Source organism: Protopterus annectens, chromosome 15.part0, assembly GCF_019279795.1.
Source record: "Protopterus annectens isolate FY-2018-M chromosome 15.part0, PAN1.0, whole genome shotgun sequence".
Lineage (NCBI taxonomy): Eukaryota > Metazoa > Chordata > Ceratodontiformes > Protopteridae > Protopterus > Protopterus annectens.
The window spans coordinates 96,932,038-96,946,364 of NC_056749.1; the positions used below are offsets into that span (position 1 = coordinate 96,932,038).

At 40.2% G+C, this 14,327-nt stretch overlaps 1 pseudogene; it reads right to left on the bottom strand.

The window, feature by feature from the left end:
* LOC122789796 overlaps positions 1 to 14,327 on the bottom strand; it is a 100,937-nt pseudogene that overhangs the window by 61,663 nt on the left and 24,947 nt on the right.

Consider the following 14,327-nt stretch of genomic DNA (forward strand, 5'->3'; position numbering starts at 1 on the left):
ATTTGTTCATTTGCTCTGTGTATTTTAACAATCTGTGCAGTTTTTCTCGTTCAAAATGAGAATGAAGGCATTTCATAATGTGTCTGGTAGTACCATTGTCCAAAGAAGTATTATATAACTTTTTTCTGTTATTTTCACTTGACCTATTATTTTTTTGTGCTGAGTTCTGCATTTCCAAGTATAGATACAGCCTGTTTCATTAGTTTGGTTATTAGTTCTACAGGCTGTGATCCAATTTTCTGTACTGGCAGAGATTATACAACAAAATGACAGAACTGCTACTATATTTCAGCTGTATGATGTACCTCTCTTTCATATCACTGCAGTAAAATAATGAAAGCTAAATGTAATATTTTCTTCAGTACATGCTCCTGAGTCCTACATGCTTTTCAACAGTTTCAGTGAGATTCCCATGAGTGATGCTTTCATACCCTGCATTGCATGTCTGCAGTTCATTCAGACAGTGAGATTCCCATGAGTGATGCTTTCATACCTTGCATTGCATGTCTGCAGTTCATTCAAGCACTAAGATTCCCATGAGTGATGCTTTCATACCTTGCACTGCATGTCTGCAGTTCATTCAGACAGTGAGATTCCCAATAGTAAGGCTTTTATACCTTGCATTGCATGTCTGCAGTTCATTCAAACAGTGAGATTCCCCATGAGTGATGCTGTCATACCTTGCATTGCATGTCTGCAGTTCATTCAAACAGTGAGATTCCTGTGAAGATTGGGAAAAGATGGGTGAAGACTACCAGCCCAGTCAAATAGGATTTGATACATAATTCTATCATTTGTATAAATAAATGTAAAATACAGGCTTGTTTTTTTTAAATGAAAGAAAACACTGTAAAATGTGAACTTCAAGATTGTTGCAACATTGCCATCTGCTGTAAGGAAAACCAAGTCAAGCATTTCAAATGTTCTTTGAAGTTACAATTATCTAAAAAGTGGTGCCGAAGCGGCTGGCTGAACACATTCTTTCTATTGTCTTAACTTAAGGAATAATTGTTAGAGTATACATGTGAAATATCTTTTATTGTTGTAGTTTCCTGAGAAGCTGTTAGCTTGCTAAATAATGCAGTTTGTTTGCCTGGGAACTCCAGACTAAGTGTCAAAATGATGTAATTTGGGAGGGCCTTAGCAGAGCTGTTTGTTAGTGTTTTTAAAAACTATTGTTCAGTGAGAGACTGAAAGCATTTTGTCTTGGACCATCATCCCCATCACTGCTTATGCTCTTTATGTATGTAAGTAGGATTATAGCACTGTATTTTCTCTTAAAATTAGTTAAGATTAGAAAGTTAGATTAAGTGTATTTCTTTGACATCATACCTGTCCTACTGCATTATTTTAAGTTTCTGTGTGATCTCTGAACTCTTAGACATATCTGTGGTGTAGTAGTATTGTCTTGTGTTTTAACTATTTATTATTAAATATTTTAAAAACCTTTACCTGTCGCTGAGTTGTGCAGAGATAGTAGGCTCTAGAGTACATTGCATATTTATAGAGTTGATTGTAATAAGCCACTCTAATAAGCTTTAGACTGAATAGGGCCTTTGGGTAGATAATAAATATTAGCTGGTGGAGGCAGGAATAACTACCGTATAGTCTGGATAAAGGGGCAAAGCTAAAGAATATGTGTCAGCCTTTCCAAGGAGTGTCTGTGAAGTTGTATAAATACTTATCTCAAAGTGTATGTAGTGTGTCAGCTACCTGAGCAGGGGCATGAAGCACTGGTGGGGCAGATGGGGTACTGGAGGTTAGCTTGCCAGCTAGGCTGAGATCTGGACCCTATAGCTGTGCCAGTGGGGAGTCTTATTGGGGGTCTTATTGGGGACCTGGAGAGCAAGGGAGGAACCAGCCCCAAATTGACTGTGATCTCTGTGTGCACTTAAGGGAAATTGTACTTTACTGTGTGTATTTGTTATCCTTGCCTCTTCTATGAGACTACTGCCCTGGTGTTAGTGGTGAGGATTGAGGCTACTTGATTGTTGGGTCAGGGCAAGGTCAAAACCATGAGTGATCCTGTCATTCCTTGCATTGCATGTCTGCAGTTCATTCAAACAGTGAGATTGCCATGAGTTATGCGTTCATACCTTGCATTGCATGTCTGCAATTCATTCAAAGAGTGAGATTCCCATGAGTGATGCTCTCATACCTTGCACTGCATGTCTGCAGTTCATTCAAACAGTGAGATTGCCATGAGTTATGCTTTCATACCTTGCATTGCATGTATGCATTTCATTCAAACAGTGAGATTCCCATGTGATGCTTTCATATCTTGCATTTCATGTCTGTGCAGTTCTTTCAAACAGTGAGATTCCCATGAGTGACAATTTCATACCTTGCACTGCATGTCAGCAGCTCATTAAAAAAGTGAGATTCCCATGAGTGATGCTTTCATACCTTGCATTGCATGCCTGCAGTTCATTCAAACTGTGAGATTCCCATGAGCGATGCTTTCATACCTTGCATTGCATGTCTGCAGTTCATTCAAACAGTGAGATTTCCATGAGTGATGCTTACATACCCTACATTTCATGTCTGCACTTCATTCAAACAGTGACATTCCTATGACTGATGCTGTCATACTCTACATTGCATGTCTGCATTCCATTCAAACAGTGAGATTCCCATGAGTGATGCTTTTATACCTTGCATTGCATGCCTGCAATTTATTCAAACAGTGAGATTCCAATGAGTGATCCTTTCATACCTTGCATTGCATGTCTGCAGTTTATTCAAACATTGAGATTCCCATGAGTGATGCTTTCATACTTTGCATTGCATGTCTGCAGTTCATTCAAACAGTGAGATTCCCATGAGTGATCCTTTCATACCTTGCATTGCATGTCTGCAGTTCATTCAAACAGTGAGATTCCCATGAGTGATCCTTTCATACCTTGCATTGCATGTCTGCAGTTCATTAAACAGTGAGATTCCCATGAGTGATGCTTTCATACCTTGCACTGCATGTCTGCAGTTCATTCAAACAAAAGCATCCCATGAGTGTTGCTGTCATAACTTGCATTGCATGTCTGCACTACATTCAAACAGTGAGATTCCCATGAGTGATGCTTTCACACCTTGCATTGCATGTCTGCAGTTCAATCAATCAGTGAGATTCCCATGAGTGATGCTTTCATACCTTGCATTGCATGTCTGCAGTTCATTCAAACAATGAGATTCCCATGAGTGATGCCTTTATACCTTGTATTGCATGTATGCAGTTCATTCAAACAGTTATATTCTCATGAGTGATGCTTTTACACCCTGCATTGCATGTCTGCAGTTCATTCAAACGGTGAGATTCCGATGAGTGATGCTTTCATGCCTTGCATTGCAGGTCTGCAGTTTATTCAAACAGTGAGATTCTCATGAGTGATGCTTTTATACCTTGCAGTGCATGTCTGCAGTTCATTCAAACATTAAGATTCCCATGAGTGATGCATTCATACTTTGCACTGCAGGTCTGCAGTTTATTCAAACAGTGAGATTCTCATGAGTGATGCTTTTATACCTTGCAGTGCATGTCTGCAGTTCATTCAAACAGTGAGAGTCTAATGAGTGATGCTTTCCTACCATTCCTATGAGTGATTCTTTCATACCTTGCATTGCATGTCTGCAATTCATTCAAACACTGAGATTCCCATGAGTGATGCTTTCATACCTTGTACTGCATGTCTGCAGTTCATTCAAATAGTGAGAGTCCCATGAGTGATGCTTTCATACCTTCCATTGCATGTCTGCAGTTCATTCAAACAGTGAGATTCCCATGAGTGATGCTTCATACCCTGCATTCCTTGACTGCAATTCATTCAAACAGTGAGATTTCCATGTGTGATGCTTTTATACCTTCCATTACATGTCTGCAGTTTATTCAAACAGTGAGAATCTCATGAGTGATGCTTTTACACCCTGCATTGCATGTCTGCAGTTCATTCAAACAGTGAGAGTCTGATGGTGATGCTTTCACACTTTGCACTGCATGTCTACAATTCATTCATGCGGTGAGATTCCCATGAGTGATGCTTTCATACCTTGTATTGCATGTCTGCAGTTCTTTCAAACACTGAGATTCCCAAGACTGATGCTTTCATACTTTAAATTGCATGTCTGTAGTTCATTCAAACCATGAGATTCCCATGGGTAATGCTTTCATACCCTGCATTGCATGTCTGCATTACATTCAAACAGTGAGATTCCCATGAGTGATGCTGTCATACCTTGCATTGCATTTCTGGAGTTCATTCAACCATTGAAATTCCCATGAGGTATGCTTTCATACTTTGAATTGCATGTCTGCAGTTTATTCAAACAGCGAGAGTCCCGTGAGTGATGCTTTCATACCTTGCACTGCAAGTCTGCAGTTCATTCAAACAGTGAGATTCGAATGACTGATGTTTTCATATCTTGCATTACATGTCTGAGTTCATTCAAAGAGTGAGATTCCCATGAGTGATGCTTTCATGCCTTGCATTGCATGTCTGCAGTTCATTCAAACAGTGAGAGTCCCATGAGTAATGCTTTCATACCCTGCAATGCATGTCTGCATTTCATTCAGACATGAGCGTCCCATGAGTGATGATGTCATACCTTGAATTGCATGTCCGAAGTTCATTCAAAAAGTGTGATTCCCATGAGTGACGCTTTCATACCTTGCATTCCATGTCTGCAGTTCATTCAAACACTGAGATTCCAATGAGTGATGCTGTTATATCTTGCACTGCATGTCTGCAGTTCATTCAAACAGTGAGATTACCATGAGTGAGGCTGTTGCATGTCTGCAGTTCATTCAAACAGTGAGATTCCCATGAGTGATGCTTTCATACCTTGCATTGCATTTTTGCAGTTCATTCAAACAGTGAGATTCCCATGAGAGATGCTTTCATACCCTGCATTGCATGTCTGCAGTTCATTCAAACAGTGAGATTCCCATGAGTGTTGCTTTCATACCTTGCATTGCATGTCTGCAGTTCATTCAAACCCTGAGATTCCGATGAGTGATTCCGTCATTACTTGCACTGCATGTCTGCAGTTCATTCAAACAGTGAGATTCCCATGAGTGATGCTTTCATACCTTGCATTGCATGTCTGCAGTTCATTCAAACAGTGGGATTCCCATGATTGATGCTTTCATACTTTGAATTGCATGGCTGCAGTTCATTCAAACAGTGAGATTCCCATGAGTGATACTTCATACCTTGCACTGCAGGTCTGCAGTTCATTCAAACAGTGACATTCCCATGAGTGACTCTGTCATACCTTGCAGAGCATGTCTGCAGTTCATTCAAACAGTGATATTCCCATGAGTGATGATTTCATACCTTGCATTGCATGGCTGCAGTTCTTTCAAACAGTGAGATTCCCATGAGTGATGCTTTCATACCTTGCATTGCATGTCTGCAGTTCATTCAAAAAGTGAGATTCCCATGTGATAGTTTCATACCTAGCATTGCATGTCTGTAGCTCTTTCAGTGAGATTCCCGTGAGTGATGCTTTCATACCCTGCATTGTATGTCTGCAGTTCATTCAAACAGATTCCCATGAGTGATGCTTTCATACCTTGCATTGCACGTCTGCAGTTCATTCAAACTGTGAGTTTCCCATGAGTGATGCTTACATACCCTGCATTGCATTTCTGCACTTCATTCAAACAGTGAGATTCCCATGAGTGATGCTTTCCTACCATTCCCATAAGTGATGCTTTCATACCCTGCATTGCATGTCTGCAGTTCATTCAAACAGTGAGATTCCCATGAGTGATGCTTTCATACCTTGCATTGCATGTCTGCAGTTCATTCAAACAGTGAGATTCCCATGTGATAGTTTCATACCTAGCATTGCATGTCTGTAGCTCTTTCAGTGAGATTCCCATGAGTGATGCTTTCATACCCTGCATTGTATTTCTGCAGTTCATTCAAACAGCAAAATTCTCATGAGTGATGCTTTCATATCTTGCATTGCATGTCTGCAGTTCATTCAAACAGTGAGATTCCCATGAGTGATGCTTTCATACCTTGCATTGCATGACTGCAGTTCTTTCAAACAGTGAGATTCGCATGAGTGATGCGTACATACCCTGCATTGCATGTCTGCACTTCAGTCATGCAGTGAGATTCCCATGAGTGATGCTTTCATACCTTGCATTGCATGACTGCAGTTCTTTCAAACAGTGAGATTCCCATGAGTGATGCTTTCATACCCTGCATTGCAGCTTTGCAGTCAATTCAAACAGTGAGATTCCCATGAGTGATGCGTTCATACCTTGCATTGCATGTCTGCAGGTTATTCAAACAGTGAGATTCCGATGAGTGATGCTTTCATACAGTGGCGGCTGGTGACTTCAAATCACAGGGGGGCTGCAGGAGACGCTGAATGGGTGGGGTCAAAGGGAAGGGGTGTGGTCAACCATAAAGGGGAGGAGCTATGCACAAAACCAGAAAAAAATAACTTTAATTAAATACGCTGCCCTGGGTGGCAAACCATCATTATGAAAGTCCAATCAAGACAAAAATAAGTGTAGAAGAATAAAAATATTTCAATGCATTGGCTGCATGACAGCTTACTTATTATCTAGATGGAAACAAAAGGTTGTGAGGCATGAAAAATAAATTACTTTTTAAATACATTACTGGAATGCCAGTCAAAATCAAGTATAAGAAAAACCAGAAGCACTCAACTCAAACCACTTCTCCTTGCACTGCAGTTCTACTTATAATATATTCAGCTTTATTAAAGTACCAAGCAACATGCTGAAAGTAGAAATCTATGTGATGCCCCACTTGTAAAATGTTTCTTATCCAAAAGACCTGCTGCCTGACAACTTGTTTCATGGGAAAACATGATAAAAGTAAAAAATGAAAAGCAAACAAGAAACAAGCTCAAGATACATTGCTTAAAGGATTACTGTACAGGTTATGGACCACACACGATTGGCATTCTGTTTAGTTTACGGTAAAGTCTGTAGAGATGACTGGAAGTCTCCAACAAGTGTAATGAGCTTTTTAAAATAATGGAATCCTGTCCTTTAATACCCAAGGCTTATACATTATCTAGTCAAGTATTCTCTGCATGGCAACAACAGAAAGGCTTTCAATGTTGGCAATTCTTTAACAGTATGCTTATTAAAGCTTACTTGCATCTTACGATGTCAGACAAGCTTACCTTATGGTCATTAAAGCATTGCTACTTAAACACAGAGCAACAGGCACTTTGAGTAATAAGCATAAATCTGAGTAATAAGCATAAATCAACAGTACAAAAATATGACAGAAACCAGACCATTCTGCAAAATCAAGGACAGATGAAAAGCCACTGTAGTACTTATGCAGTGTGTCCTCCCATCCAAGGTAGATACAACTACTCCTTGCCTTGCTTGGACACATCCAGAGTCACTACATGGGGGTGCAACAAGCATGTCACAATTTGAAATCTCTGGCTGACTGTGATGGCCCTGACACATTTGTCATACCTCTCAACCTCAAGAGCAAGAAATCTGGACAAAGCCATACACAGAAGTGGGACAAAGGCACAACAATAAGGACAATTTTTAAATATTGCTCTAATAAACTTAGAAAGATAATAGAATAGGTCTTGCATTAGTATGAATATCCTGAAGGGTATAAAATCTGAAACTCAAATGTCTGTCATTTTCTAACTTCAGTCTTTAGTGATTTGTCACTAATTTGCCAAAAACACAATTTTATGAAAATGGACCAAAAATGTGATGCAAAATATATAATAGACACACAATACAGCTTCTACCTGTCAAAGAAGGGACACTTTAATATTAGTACTGCTACCTTGAGCAGCTGACAAAATAAAAGAATCTACATGCATTTTAAGTAATCTATAACTTTGATTATTACAGTTATTTCTTAATTGTAAACCCTCCAAGTTTTCTTCCAAAATTGCTATTTTGCAGAGGGATTATTAGGGGAAGAGCAACATTTTGAGCCAAAATTGCGGACAGTTGAGAGGTTGGCTATGCCTAATTCTATAAAGCAATTTATTTGCATGTACCTCTCAACCTGTTAATGCAGTAAATCTGAACAAGGCCAAATATATTGGGGGCACATATAAACAGTACTAAAATTGCTCTTGTATAAATTGAGACAGTTGATAGAATGGCTCTTACTTTAACATGCATTTTATGAAGGTTATGAAGTCTGAAACTTATTATTTAGTGACTTCTGGCAAATCATTTAGGAATTAAAACTACAAATTTTATGAACAACAAACCAAAAATAAGAAGCAAAAATCTATTCATTCTTTGAAAATCTGGACAGTTGGGAGGTATAGTTCAGCTGGGCCTGTCTGAGTTTGCTGCCCCCCCCCCCACAAAATAATGGTTGAACTGGAGCCTCTGCAGCCATTCCAATTAACCATTACTTGGCTATTTCACTCCATTTACCATAAACACTAATGTGCATACTGCTTTACTTCAATGATTGGACTTCATTTGAAAGTTTTATTTTGTATTTTACAGCACAAACATTAAGTCATCTGTTAAACAAAGCAATGCAGTCTCACAATGAAAACTTAGCATTAAAACGTCTCTGCCCTTGAAACTCACATTCATTGAAACAGCATTGAAACCCACATTCAAAGAAAATACATTTTGCCAGTGGCAGATAAAGATTAATTCTGGGTTGTTTTGAGTCATAGGCCCTTGCATATGAAACATACATGTGTTCTTTGATACACCTTCCTCATTGTACTAAAAATTATATTCCTTGTACAATACAGTACACTTGTTAGAGGGTGTTTTAAATTTGTTTTGAACATTTTTCCAGTAAGCAATGAAACAAAACATATGCACCCATAATGGCAAAACTGCCCAGTTGAGAACATTTATCATAAAAAGTCTACTCAGACTTCCACAGTCCACCATTATTAGTAAATATGCACAATTCCACAGTCCACCATTATTAGTAAATACGCACAATTCTACAGTCCACCATTATCAGTAAATATGCACAATTCTACAGTCCATATTCAGTGAATTCAGTTCTTGCCATAGCTGTCAACCTTAGCACAAAAAACCTGATGAAGCCAATAATGGGGAATACAGTCCCAAAAATAGGGACAAATTTAAAATATTCATCTTATAAACTTAGAAAATTGCTAGAAAAAAAGGTTGTGCTACTATGTATTCTGAAGAACATGAAGTTTGAAATTCAAATGCCGGTCAATTTTACTGCGGACAGAACAAAACAATTTTCAGCAGAGGAGACGAGGAATTAATACTGCAGACACGTCTTTGTAAAATGGCAGGGCACCAGAGGAAATCCACACAAACACAGGGAGGAGATGCAGACTCCACACAGAAGCCACCCAACCAAGAATCAAACCAGAAAACCTATAGCTGTGAGGCAACAATACTACCACTGCACCATCAAATCTGCAAGGAACTAAACATTCAGAAACCTGAAGTCTGAAATTCAAATGCCGATCAATTTTACTGCGGACAGAACAAAACAATTTTCAGCAGACGAGGGATTAATACTGCAGACACGTCTTTGTAAAATGGCAGGGCACCAGAGCAAATCCACACAAACACAAGGAGGAGATGCAGACTCACACAGAAGCCACCCCAACCAAGAATCAAACCAGAAAACCTATAGCTGTGAGGCAACAATACTACCACTGCACCATCAAATCTGCAAGAAATTAAACATTCAGAAACCTGAAGTCTGAAATTCAAATGCCGGTCAATTTTACTGCGGACAGAACAAAAACAATTTTCAGCAGAGACGCGGGGATAAATACTGCAGACGTCTTTGTAAAATGGCAGGCAGCAGAGTCCACACAAACACAAGGAGGAGATGCAGACTCCACACAGAAGCCACCCCAACCAAGAATCAAACCAGAAAACCTATAGCTGTGAGGCAACAATACTACCACTGCACCATCAAATCTGCAAGAAATTAAACATTCAGAAACCTGAAGTCTGAAATTCAAATGCCGGTCAATTTTACTGCGGACAGAACAAAAACAATTTTCAGCAGAGACGAGGGATTAATACTGCAGACACGTCTTTGTGAAATGGCAGGGCAGCAGAGGAAATCCACACAAACACAAGGAGGAGATGCAGACTCCACAGAAGCCACCCCAACCAAGAATCAAACCAGAAAACCTATAGCTGTGAGGCAACAATACTACCACTGCACCATCAAATCTGCAAGGAATTAAACATTCAGAAACCTGAAGTCTGAAATTCAAATGCCGGTCAATTTTACTGCGGACAGAACAAAAACAATTTTCAGCAGAGACGGGATTAATACTGCAGACACGTCTTTGTAAAATGGCAGGGGCACCAGAGGAAATCCACACAAACACAAGGAGGAGATGCAGACTCCACAGAAGCCACCCCAACCAAGAATCAAACCAGAAAACCTATAGCTGTGAGGCAACAATACTACCACTGCACCATCAAATCTGCAAGGAATTAAACATTCAGAAACCTGAAGTCTGAAATTCAAATGCCTGTCAATTTTATTTAACATTTGTTAATCAGGACAGTCTGACTTGGAACAAAAAAACAATTTTCAGCAGAGGCCCAGGAAGAAATAATGCAGACATGTCTTTGTAACATGGGAGGACACAAAAGCAAACCCACACAAACACAGGGAGAAGATACAGACCCCACAAAGAAGGAACCCCAGCCAAGAATCAAACCGGAGAACCTGCAGCTGGGAGGTAACAATGCTACTACTACACCATCAAATATCAAGCATTGCAGCATTTACAAACCACAGATATTATGAGGAACAGCTCAGATCAAATATGAGGCAAAAATCTGCAATTTTTACAATGGTGGTGGGTAGGGAACTCAAGTCTTTAACACCTGCATACAGGGTACAGGGTTCAAGCCTGAGGTATTCCCTACCACACCACCAGGGGCATTTACACACACACACACACACACACACACACACACACCTCAAGTTCCAAGCACCAGCTAACACATACACAACTCAAGTTCCAAGCACCAGCTAACACATACACAACTCAAGTTCCAAGCACCAGCTAACACATACACAACTCAAGTTCCAAGCACCAACACATAACGTAATATGCACCATAGACTTACCTGTCTGTACTCCATACCATATCCTGCCCGCCAATACTCTCAAAGACCGAGATCCCAGTAAAGCTCCTTCCCGGCGACGAGATCCCAAGCTCCTCCCGAGTGTGTTCTGGCTGTTGCTGCTGTCCGGACGATGCGTTGTATCCAGCGCATGGTGTGCTGTTCAGTGCGCAGACATCTCCATCTCCCCCATTCCCTCTATGGGTCCTTGCGGACTGCGCGATAGCCCGACAGCAGTCGGAGTGACTGCGACTGCTTTGCTGTCTGTATGAAATTTAAAAAAAAAATTTTTTTTTGTTTTCTTTTTTTTTTGTTTTCTTTTTTAATTTGAGGGGGCTGCAGTCCGGCAGCCTGATGCCACGAGCCGCCCCTGCTTTCATACCTTGCATTGCAGGTCTGCAGTTCATTCAAACAGTGAGATTCCCATGAGTGATGGTTTTATACCTTACATTGCATGTCTGCAGTTCATTCAAACAGTTAGATTCTCATGAGTGATGCCTTTACACCCTGCATTGCATGTCTGCTGTTCTTTCAGTGAGATTCCCATGAGTGACTCTTTCATAACTTGCATTGCAAGTCTGCAGTTCATTCAAACATTAAGATTCCCATGAGTGATGCATTCATACTTTGCACTGCATGGCTGCAATTCATTCAAACACTGAGATTCCCATGAGGGATGCTTTCATACCTTGCATTGCATGTCTGCAGTTCATTCAAGTAGTGAGAGTCTAATGAGTGATGCGTTCCTACCATTCCTATGAGTGATTCTTTCATACCTTGAATTGCATATCTGCAATTCGCACTGAGATTCCCATGAGTGATGCTTTCATACCTTGCACTGCATGTCTGCAGTTCATTCAAATAGTGAGAGTCCCATGAGTGATGCTTTCATACCTTCCATTGCATGTCTGCAGTTCATTCAAACAGTGAGATTCCCATGAGTGATGCTTCATACCCTGCATTCCTTGACTGCAATTCATTCAAACAGTGAGATTTCCATGTGTGATGCTTTTATACCTTCCATTACATGTCTGCAGTTTATTCAAACAGTGAGAATCTCATGAGTGATGCTTTTACACCCTGCATTGCATGTCTGCAGTTCATTCAAACAATGAGATTCTGATGGTGATGCTTTACACCTTGCACTGCATGTCTGCAGTTCATTCATGCGGTGAGATTCCCATGAGTGATGCTTTCATACCTTGCATTGCATGTCTGCAGTTCTTTCAAACACTGAGATTCCCATGACTGATGCTTTCATACTTTACATTGCATGTCTGTAGTTCATTCAAACCATGAGATTCCCATGGGTAATGCTTTCATACCCTGCATTGCATGTCTGCATTACATTCAAACCGTGAGATTCCCATGAGTGATACTGTCATACCTTGCATTGCATTTCTGGAGTTCATTCAACCATTGAAATTCCCATGAGTTATGCTTTCATACTTTGAATTGCATGTCTGCAGTTTATTCAAACAGCAAGATTCCCGTGAGTGATGCTTTCATACCTTGCACTGCAAGTCTGCAGTTCATTCAAACAGTGAGATTCGAATGACTGATGTTTTCATATCTTGCATTACATGTCTGAGTTCATTCAAAGAGTGAGATTCCCATGAGTGATGCTTTCATACTTTGCACTGCATGGCTGCAATTCATTCAAACACTGAGATTCCCATGAGGGATGCTTTCATACCTTGCATTGCATGTCTGCAGTTCATTCAAGTAGTGAGAGTCTAATGAGTGATGCGTTCCTACCATTCCTATGAGTGATTCTTTCATACCTTGAATTGCATATCTGCAATTCGCACTGAGATTCCCATGAGTGATGCTTTCATACCTTGCACTGCATGTCTGCAGTTCATTCAAATAGTGAGAGTCCCATGAGTGATGCTTTCATACCTTCCATTGCATGTCTGCAGTTCATTCAAACAGTGAGATTCCCATGAGTGATGCTTCATACCCTGCATTCCTTGACTGCAATTCATTCAAACAGTGAGATTTCCATGTGTGATGCTTTTATACCTTCCATTACATGTCTGCAGTTTATTCAAACAGTGAGAATCTCATGAGTGATGCTTTTACACCCTGCATTGCATGTCTGCAGTTCATTCAAACAGTGAGATTCTGATGGTGATGCTTTTACACCTTGCACTGCATGTCTGCAGTTCATTCATGCGGTGAGATTCCCATGAGTGATGCTTTCATACCCAGCATTGCATGTCTGCAGTTCACTCAAACAGTGAGATTCCCATGAGTGATGCTTTCATACCTTGCATTGCATGACTGCAGTTCTTTCAAACAGTGAGATTCCCATGAGTGATGCTTTCATACCTTGCATTGCATGTCTGCAGTTCATTCAAACAGTGAGATTCCATGAGTGATGCTTTCATACCTTGCATTGCATGTCTGCAGTTCATTCAAACAGTGAGATTCCCATGAGTGATGCTTTCATACCTTGCATTGCATGTCTGCAGTTCATTCAAACAGTGAGATTCCCATGAGTGATGCTTTTATACCTTGCATTGCATGTCTGCAGTTCATTCAAACAGTTAGATTCTCATGAGTGATGCCTTTCATAACTGCATTGCAAGTCTGCAGTTCATTCAGTGAGATTCCCATGAGGACTCCTTTCATAACTTCAGGCATTGCAAGCCCATTCAACATTAAGATTCCATGAGTGATGCATTCATACTTTGCATTGCATGTCTGCAGTTCATTCAAACGGTGAGATTCTCATGAGTGATGCTTTTATACCTTGCAGTGCATGTCTGCAGTTCATTCAAACAGGGAGAGTCTAATGAGTGATGGTTTCCTACCATTCCTATGAGTGATTCTTTCCTACCTTGCATTGCATATCTGCAATTCATTCAAACACTGAGATTCCCATGAATGATGCTTTCATACCTTGTACTGCATGTCTGCAGTTCATTCAAATAGTGAGAGTCCCATGAGAGATGCTTTCATACCTTCCATTGCATGTCTGCAGTTCATTCAAACAGTGAGATTCCCATGAGTGATGCTTTCATACCTGCATTTCTTGTCCGCAATTCATTCAAACAGTGAGATTGGTGTGATGCTTTTATACCTTCCATTACATGTCTGCAGTTTATTCAAACAGTGAGAATCTCATGAGTGATGCTTTACACTCTGCATTGCATGTCTGCAGTTCCAAAAAATTTAAACCCAAATGAATTCCCAAAAAGTGTCTTTCATTTACCTTGGATTTTTA